The sequence below is a fragment of the Polypterus senegalus genome, chromosome 2 (genome assembly GCF_016835505.1).
Source record: "Polypterus senegalus isolate Bchr_013 chromosome 2, ASM1683550v1, whole genome shotgun sequence".
Classification (NCBI taxonomy): domain Eukaryota; kingdom Metazoa; phylum Chordata; class Cladistia; order Polypteriformes; family Polypteridae; genus Polypterus; species Polypterus senegalus.
Window position 1 is genome coordinate 153,075,046 of NC_053155.1, and position 9,570 is coordinate 153,084,615.

Below are 9,570 nucleotides of genomic sequence, written 5' to 3' on the forward strand. Positions count from 1 at the left end.
GTTCATTACAATACTAGCACAAAATTACATAAAACTAGAGCAAAAAAATGTGAAAATATGCGGGCTATTACTACTTGTGATGGTCAGTTCTGCCCAGTGGCCAGTCTCAGCAGCCCAGCCTGTAGTGTAGCCTAGCAGGGGGCTCCACGCTCGTGGCGGCCCTGGGCAGAGAAAGAATCGGTGGCCCCTTCGCCCGCCAATGTCAGTATGGTACCTTATGCATGGCGGATGGCCAAAGTCGTTGCGGACACTGCATAGCCGCCTCGTGCTCATGACACGCTTCTATATGCACGTGTCCGTAACTTCAAAACCAAGTGGCAGCCCATGATATTCTCATTACGGCAGAACGTTATAATACTACATATAGCTTACTGCTCCGACTCTAACAACATTAGTAAATACAGCCTACTAATTAACAAGAAACACAATGTTTTTTGGCCACATTGCCATCAGCTTTGTCGTTATTTTCTCTTTCTGTTTTACATCTATACTAATAAAAGGCAAAGCCCTCACTGACTGACTGACTCACTGACTCACTGACTCACTGACTCACTCACTCACTCACTCACTCACTGACTCATCACTAATTCTCCAACTTCCCATGTAGGTAGAAAGCTGAAATTTGGCAGGCTCATTCCTTACAGCTTACTTACAAAAGTTAAGCAGGTTTCATTTCGAAATTCTACGCATAACGGTCATAACGGTCGATAACAGTCGACAACGTCCGCCATGTTGAACTTTCTTATTTATGGCCCTATCTTCTCGAAATTTGGTAGGCGGCTTCCCTGAACTAACCGAAACCAATGTACGTACTTATTTCGGTGGTATGATGCCACTGTCGGCCACCATATTGAACTTTTCAACAGTCTTTGTTACTTATGGGCCCATCTTCAAGAAATTTGGTCCACGGGTTCCCAACGCTAACTGAATCCTACTTACGTACATAGCCTGCAGCTCGGTCACTGTGTGAGGTGGCGTTGGGTCCCCCATCCCAACGCCTCCCACGTTGTTGGCTGCCTGTCTATATAAGACCGTCCATCGCTCCGGTCTCTACATTCCCTTTCTTGCTTCGCCACGGGATTCACGTCTCCCTACTGATAACTACAGCCTTTTTACTTAATCCACGGCTTCTCCGCTGTTTTATTGTTCGTTTATTACAATTATAGTTATTGTATAGGTATTTTAGACTTACATTACATTGCTCAGGTACCTATTTCCTTTATCATTCCAACCCCCATTACCATGTCTATCGAGGTGATCACTATCGATCAAAGAACTGTCACTTACCGAGTGGTTTCCATGCCCGGAGATGGCACCTACCTTTTCCATTCTCTTTGTTACATATTGCACGGCCATATCAGGCTCACTCTTGATATCCGGAGGAACATTGTATCTTATGTATTGAATGACTGGGACAGGTTCAAGGTGTGGACTGATGACGGTACAGGAGATAATTATACTACACAGGAACACTATAAGAGTGAAATGCTTAAGCCCTTCACCTATGGTTCTGCATGTGAGTTGATAGCTGCCGCTGAATTGTTCGGTTGTCACTTTCAAGTGTACCCGAAATGGCCAAATATTTTACACCTTTCGATAACCGCCAATGCCTCTTAAACATCTTAGATTCACAGGTGACGATTTAAGTAGTGGACACTTTGAGTTTATGAATGTTTAAACTCTCAAAAGCTGGACGTGATTTTATCGATGAAACGAGTTGTGTGATAACAACGCTTGACAGATGCCGAATGTCACTTCAACACAACAAATCCTGTAAATACTGTTGTAATTGAAACAAACCATGAAACTCAAACCGATTATGACAGCAGCAATCCAAGCTGTGAGATTTGAGACAAGATTACTGTTTACATGGCCAACTGTAAGTTGCATGCTGTGATTGTGATTTGTAAGCTCAGTTTGGTCATATTACAAGCGGAGGGCCGAACTGACAACATGGTATACAAAGAGATCCTTAACAAATAATTATTGGCATATTTTCCCTCAGTTTAAAAAGATTTAATTTTCTTCTTAATAAAAATTTTAATGCAGTACTCCGCCGCTGCGAAGCACCGGTATTTTGCTAGTTCAATATATATTGGCGTGGCGGCCCTGTGCAGGTGCACAGTTTGCACATGCCTAAAGCCACCCTTGCTGCCCGCTGCTGCAGCTTAGCACTTCTGTTGTGACGTTGCGGCTCATTAACTTTGGTCAAGGCTCGTGGCTATACTAGCAGATGACGTTTCCGGTACCGTAATGCCATGGGAAAATGCGCTTTCGTCAGAAGGCAGAAGTAAGAAAAGTCAATAAGTAACGGCGAAGAAGCAGAATGATTCAATTACAAATGATAGTAATCATTTTGTACAAGTTCAGTGCTAACTAGGATCTGTCATGCGGGCTGCACAGATTTCTGTTGCGGGCTGGGGGCCGTTTGACATGTCTGATTTATACAAAGTGTGTTAATGTTAAAAGACAGAGTGATTGGCCATATAAATTAAAGTGATTTTTATTAAAAATGCTAAAGGTATTTAACCCAATAGTGGAAAAAATAGATAATTACGCTATGGTATGCAAAAATGAATCAAGATTCAAAATGATACACATTTGAAATCACATAGAAGCTACGTATAGCCTTACACAATATTTACTTTAGTAAATTAGAAACGTGCAATTTGAGTTTCTTTATTGGAACTTGCAGTTCCAATGACTTTCACTTGATCCTGTTATTGATTCAAACCAAAAATACCAGTGATAAATGTAAAGAGTGTTTAGGAATTTGAGGGGAGAATGCTCAAAAGATAGCAATTTGGCTACTGCCACTCAGTATCCCTTCTGTTGTTTATTTTCAAATCTCATTTTTGTTTATGAATTACTATTATTTTAGTACACAGTCGCCAAAAGCAATGCAATTGTTGAGCTTTTGTTAATTAGAAGTAGTTGCTGGAAGTTGTTACCAACAACTCACTGAAACACACATTAAGATGTTACTTCTGTTCAGTTTCAGCCAATTAATGTGAGGCATCATGGATGTATCATACTCAGCAGTTATACTCTTCTTTCAGCAATACATCATCCACAATCAGCCATTTTCTTGATAGAGATAGCGAAATAGTGCTAAAGGTGAGCAATTACTACAAGGCTGTTTTTATTAATGAGCAGATGCATGAAAATGGCAATGCTCTACTTGTTCACCATTAGCATTCAATGCTGTGTTTGAGCTACTCATTGCTAACCAATAGCATTTTGACTCAATTCAGTGAGAAAACCAAAAGCATAGATTAAAAAGAGAACAACAGATGAAACCTAATTATTTTAAATGATGTCAAAGGATACAAATATCTGTACATTTTTGCACATATTTGTAGGTCAGATAACTAGAAAAGGAGATCAGTTGAAAGCAAAAATGACACACTGATTGTGATATTAATTGGAATTAAAACCTTCAGCCACAGGGATCCCCCAGAACTCCATTTGAAAGCCACTGCATTATACAATAATTCAATATAATACTACTTACTGTATTTCTGTACAGCACTTTTCACTGACTAAAGGAGCAGAGCACTGTGAACAAATTCTCAGGTAGAAGATTGTTACCAGTAACATATTCTAGACCTGACTGTCCAGATTAGAACAGACTCTTACATTCAACTGAGTGTTATTTGACTACCATAGTTGTTAAAGCATTGTTTTTGGTCATGCACATCCTTTTATGGACTGAATGAATCTGCCCTTTTTAAAATAGTAAAAATGAGATCAAAGTAATAGATTATTTCAAGATCCATCCATCCATTATCCAACCTGCTATATCCTAACTACAGGGTCATGGGGGCCTGCCGTTGCCAATCCCAGCCAACACAGGGCGCAAGGCAGGAAACAAACCCCGGGCAGGGCGCCAGCCCACCGCAGGGCACGCACACACACACACAAACCAAGCACACATTAGGGACAATTTAGGATCGCCAATGCACCTAACCAGCATGTCTTTGGACTGTGGGAGGAAACCGGAGTACCCAGAGGAAACCCACACAGACATGGGGAGAACATGCAAACTTATTTCAAGATAATTTTACAAATAAGATTGTGACTTCAGTTTACTACAATGTTATGTTATGATTTTGTTTCAGTCTTAATCCAGTTGAAACCGAATGTTTACAGCATCAAAATGAGGCAGAATAAGTTTGTTGGAATTGTGTGATGCTATTGAATCAGCATATGCCAAAACTAATCAATGTCACCAGCACTTTATTAAATCCATGCCTTAAAGAATTCAGAGTACTTGATAGATTTAATGAAGTGGCTACTGAGTATACATTATTTATAAAAATTGCATTCCCACTTTTCTTCAATCCTAAAATTAGTTAGGTTAAAAGGGAGATAGCCATGGATGTAGAAGAATTTATAGGATATGTTTGGTAATTTTAAAGTTGAAGTTATTTCTCCACAATCAAAATATTTACAGGTACTTTAATTTGACAAATGAAACTGTGTTTTAAATTGAAGCACTTTTCATACATGTTAAAAATATCATGCTTGCTCCTGTAGTTCAAAATGCAACCCAAACATGAAAAAGCCTTAAAACCTACTGAATGTTTCGACTTTGAAGACACAAATTCTCTGATTTAAATTTTTCTAAGGCATGTTTGTGAGAACAAAAGGAAACTGAAAATGATACATTTTTTTCACAAATTCTTAGTACTATTTTTCAATAGGTAAGGATAACATTCCTGCTCACAGTGGCTGTCTCTAATTGCTGCCAGTGTATAGCCTCAACTGTAGTTCCAGGTTGCACATTTTCCTTCTTTTTTGACTCCAGTTCTGTTTTATCAATGGTTATGACCTGACGTGGCTTGTAACAAATCATGCTTTACACCAAAATGTGGTGTCTGATATACTGGCAGTATTCCATGAAATCATCTGATCATCACTGTACATGATTTAAAATGTGTGCCAGCATCGGCTGGAGATGCATACTTAAATCATATTTTCTTCCAATATGCAATGTGCACTCAAATAATAAATTTGGATACAATGCTGTCACACATACTGAATCACATATAAGCACAGTGCTCTGCTCTGTGTCATTGAATCTGCCACTAATTTAATCTCCTACTGCACTTTTGTCCTTGCATACCAAGAAAGCTTTTCACTGGCTGAATTGGGACTATCTATGATCAGTTATGCATCACATGGGTTTTGGATTATTAATGAAATAAAAATCAATCTATTCCTCTCCTTCTGCTGTGGTACTTAACAATTCTTTCATGTCTTATCGCTTCCCTGTAATAAGGGGGTCTCGTTAGGGTTGTCCACTTTCTTCAGTCCTGTTTGCCTTATTGCTTGAGGCATTGGCTACAGTGCATCCAGAAAGTATTCACAGCACATCACCTTTTCCACATTTTGTTATGTTACAGCCTTATTCCAAAATGGATTAAATTCATTTTTTTCCTCAGAATTCTACACACAACACCCCATAATGACGAAGTGAAAAAAGTTTACTTGATGTGTTTGCAAATGTATTAAAAATAAAAAAACTGAGAAATCACATGTACATAAGTATTCACAGCCTTTGCCATGAAACTCAAAACTGAGCTCAGGTGCATCCTGTTTCCCCTGATCATCCTTCAGATGTGGTAAATTCAGTTGATTGGGCATGATTTGGAAAGGCACACACCTGTCTATATAAGGCCCCACAGTTGACAGTTCATGTCAGAGCACAAACCAAGTATGAAGTCAAAGGAATTGTCTGTAGACCTCTGAGACAGGATTGTCTCGAGGCACAAATCTGGGGAAGGTCACAGAAAAGTTTCTGCTGCTTTGAGAAGAACCTTCCAGAAGCACAATCATCTCTGCAGCAATCCACCAATCAGGCCTGTATGGTAGTGGCCAGATGGAAGCCACTCCTTAGTAAAAGGCACATGGCAGCCCGCCTGGATTTTGCCAAAACACACCTGAAGGACTCTCTTCCATGAGAAACAAAATTCTCTGGTCTGATGAGACAAAGATTGAAATCTTTGGTGTGAATGCCAGGTGTCACGTTTGGAGGAAACCAGGTACCACTCATCACCAGGCCAATACCATCCCTATAGTGAAGCATGGTGGTGGAAGCATCATGCTGTGGGGATGTTTTTCAGCGGCAGGAATTGGGAGACTAGTCCGGATAAAGGGAAAGATGACTGCAGCAATGTACAGAGACATCCTGGATGAAAACCTGCTCCAGAGCACTCTTGACCTCAGACTGGAGCGACGGTTCATCTTTCAGCAGGACAACGACCCCTAAGCACACAGCCAAGATATCAAAGGAGTGGCCTCAGGACAACTCTGTGAATATCCTTGAGTGGCCCAACCAGAGCCCAGACTTGAATCCGATTGAACATCTCTGGAGAGATCTTAAAATGGCTGTGCACCCATCCAACCTGATGGAGCTTGACAGGTGCTGCAAAGAGGAATGGGCAAAACTGGCCAAGGATAGGTGTGCCAAGCTTTTGGCATCATATTCGAAAAGAGTTTGAGGCTGTAATTGCTGCCAAAGGTGCATCGACAAAGTATTGAGCAAAGGTTGTGAATACTTATGTACATGTGATTTCTCAGTTTTTTTATTTTTAATAAATTTGCAAAAACCTGAAGTAATCTTTCTTCACATTGTCATTATGGGGTGTTGTGTGTAGAATTCTGAGGAAAATAATGAATTTAATCCATTATGGAATAAGGCTGTAACATAACAAAATGTGGAAAAAATGATGCGCTGTGAATACTTTCCGGATGCACTGTATAACTGTCCATTGTTTCATTGAGATTTCTCCTATTTGCTTCAGAGGCTCTTCATGTGCCATCTCCTTTATATGCAGATAATATCTTTTCATTCTTGAATAATGATCCAAGTGATAATAAAAATGCCTTACATTTGTTTAATAATTTTGGGAAAATTGCTGGAAATAAGATCAATTGGAATAAACCAGCACTGTTCCCACTTAATTCTAAACGACACATTAACAGTATTCTTGCTATCATTATTTTATTCAAGCAATTATATATTTGTGAATAAATGTATATCCATTGCTGAACACAATTGCTACTTTAATCTATCTACATATTTTCAATGAAATCAAAAATTCTCTCCCCTCCTGATCCATAGTGTTCTTTCCTGCTCAAATCGCTGCTATCAAAATAGATATCGTTCCCTGTTTAAATGTTGTTAGTGCTGTGATTCCACTCTCACCAGCCTCACATTATTGGAGAAATATGAAGTCCCTTCTCTCTGTATTTATTTGGAATTGTAAAACCATGGCTGAAGTATGCAACTCTAATTCATACCAGAGATGCTGCTGGACTCTTTTTGCCTGGTTTTGAATTATCTCAGTGTGCTTTTGTGGTTTATCCCCTGTTAGTTCAGTTAATTCTTCTTAATTTTCATCCTTCTGGGTTACAGCTTGAGTCCTCTATAGCTAAACCATACAAACTAATATTCTATTCTGTAAACCTTCCATAAGGGAATATAGATTTGGGCCTGTTATGGTTTATTCAATTCAGTGCTGGTTCTCAGTTGAAAAAAAGCTTGGTGTTATGCCAAAGTGGCACAAACAAACGCCTATATTTAATAATCCATCTGTCCTAAAAGGAAGACATCCATATACATACCTTCCTTGGTGTTTTATCTTGGTAGAGTAATATATATATTGCTCTTTAGTACTTTCCCCTATTGTATTATTAATATGTAGCCTTAGAATGCCTAATCTCACAGACTTACCACTGTATATAACTTCTCCCCACCTTCCCTTCTATATCTATAACCTCAGGCAATTAGATGTAGTAAAACGACAAGCAGGAGTTAAGTTACACATAAAATAATGTATTACTGATAATATTCATAAATAATAGGAAAAAAAAGCAAACTACATTTGAATATTGGCAACCATACAACTTGATGTTGATGTGTAATTCAGGTGGCACACAGACTTGCAGTTACTTAAAATGTCTCTAGTTAAGGCATCGTTGGTGCTCAGCTTTCAGCCGCATGTCTGTTCAATATGGCTGCTGAGCTGTGCTCTTCATTGTGTTGTCTTCATCATCACAGGTTAGCAAGAGAGATGCTTCTTCATCATATGTTGGTTAGAGAGAGAGAATGTGGTTGAGCAAGCAAATTTATAGGTTCTCTCCAATTCCTAGAACCAATAGGACATCATGGTACTTAAAGGCCTCTGAGACAAGCCAATTCCAAACAGCCATATCTCAGACCAATGGGAGAAATAGTACATTTTAACACCTCAACCCCCCAAGACCATATGTTAAGCTAACCTGGCTTTGTGTGGGGGATGAGACAAAGACTTTAGCAGAGAAATAGTAATCAAACTGGTTTAAGACACATCCCCCCAAATCCTGCACGAATACCTCTCACCACTTGGTTTGCCTAAATTATAAATAAAGTCATACAAAACATTCATTAAGTTATATGCAGAATCCCACATCACAACACTTGGTCTCTTCATGGTATTATAACTCAGGGGTGATATATTTAATGACTCTTTAATCCCTCCACCTCTTTTTACTTTTATATCCTTGTCAGCTGTTAAGGCCGATGGTGTCTGTCATGTCATTTTCTAAACATCTGGAGCCTATTCCAGCTACCATAGGGCACAAATGGAGGAACAAACCCAAGACAGGGTGGCAGTCCATTGCAGGGTGAGCACACAAATACATACCCATGCACTAAACAAACACTAGAACCAATTTAGGGTCACCTATTCACAGTTGTGTCTGTTTACAGTCAAATTATTCCTCTATATCCTCATTAACTTTAAGTACTATACCTTCTAGCAAAGACCCTGTATTACCTATCTACTATTATCTAAATTCTCTGATAGACTTCTTTCTGGTATTTCTGTTTGGACTAAATACACCACATTATTAAAGAGACATACTGTATGCTGGGACATTGTGTTTAAGAAGGCATGTTTATCTACCAAAAATGCAAACTTCCAGGTTTCACAACTGCAGATCATTCATAGAACATTCCTTATTCTTAGAATGTGGCACAAACTTGGCTTGGTAATAGATCTGATGTGTCACTCCTGCTTTGCTCTGAAAGTGTCCAGATATCTCTGTCTCTGTGGTATTGTGTTCAGGACTGTGTTGTGTAATCATGGGAATGGGAAGACGTTCTCCATGAGTGAAAAAAAGGAAATAAAAGCCCTGTGTGCTTTGAACTTGTGTCCTGCATCTGTCTGACTCAGGGCTGGCCTTTACACACTATAAAACACATCTGCTCATCCAGTCTTCCATAATATTGAGTCCTGTGTCACTCTCTGTGTATCCACAATCACCCCACTGCTGCAGAAGCTGTCTGGGATCCACGACTTTATTAACCAGAGCAACAACACTTTTCAGATTTCATCATTTTACTGATGACACTAAATGGCAGTAGCTTGAGTGAAGAATGGAGTGGGGAAATGGGAAAGAGACATATGAACTAGCCAAGTTCAAAGCCAGGAAATCAAGAATCGAGAAAAACAAACTCTGGACATGAAAGCAAAGATCATAGTCAGGAGGTTTAGCAAGAAAGTCAAAAATTACTACAGG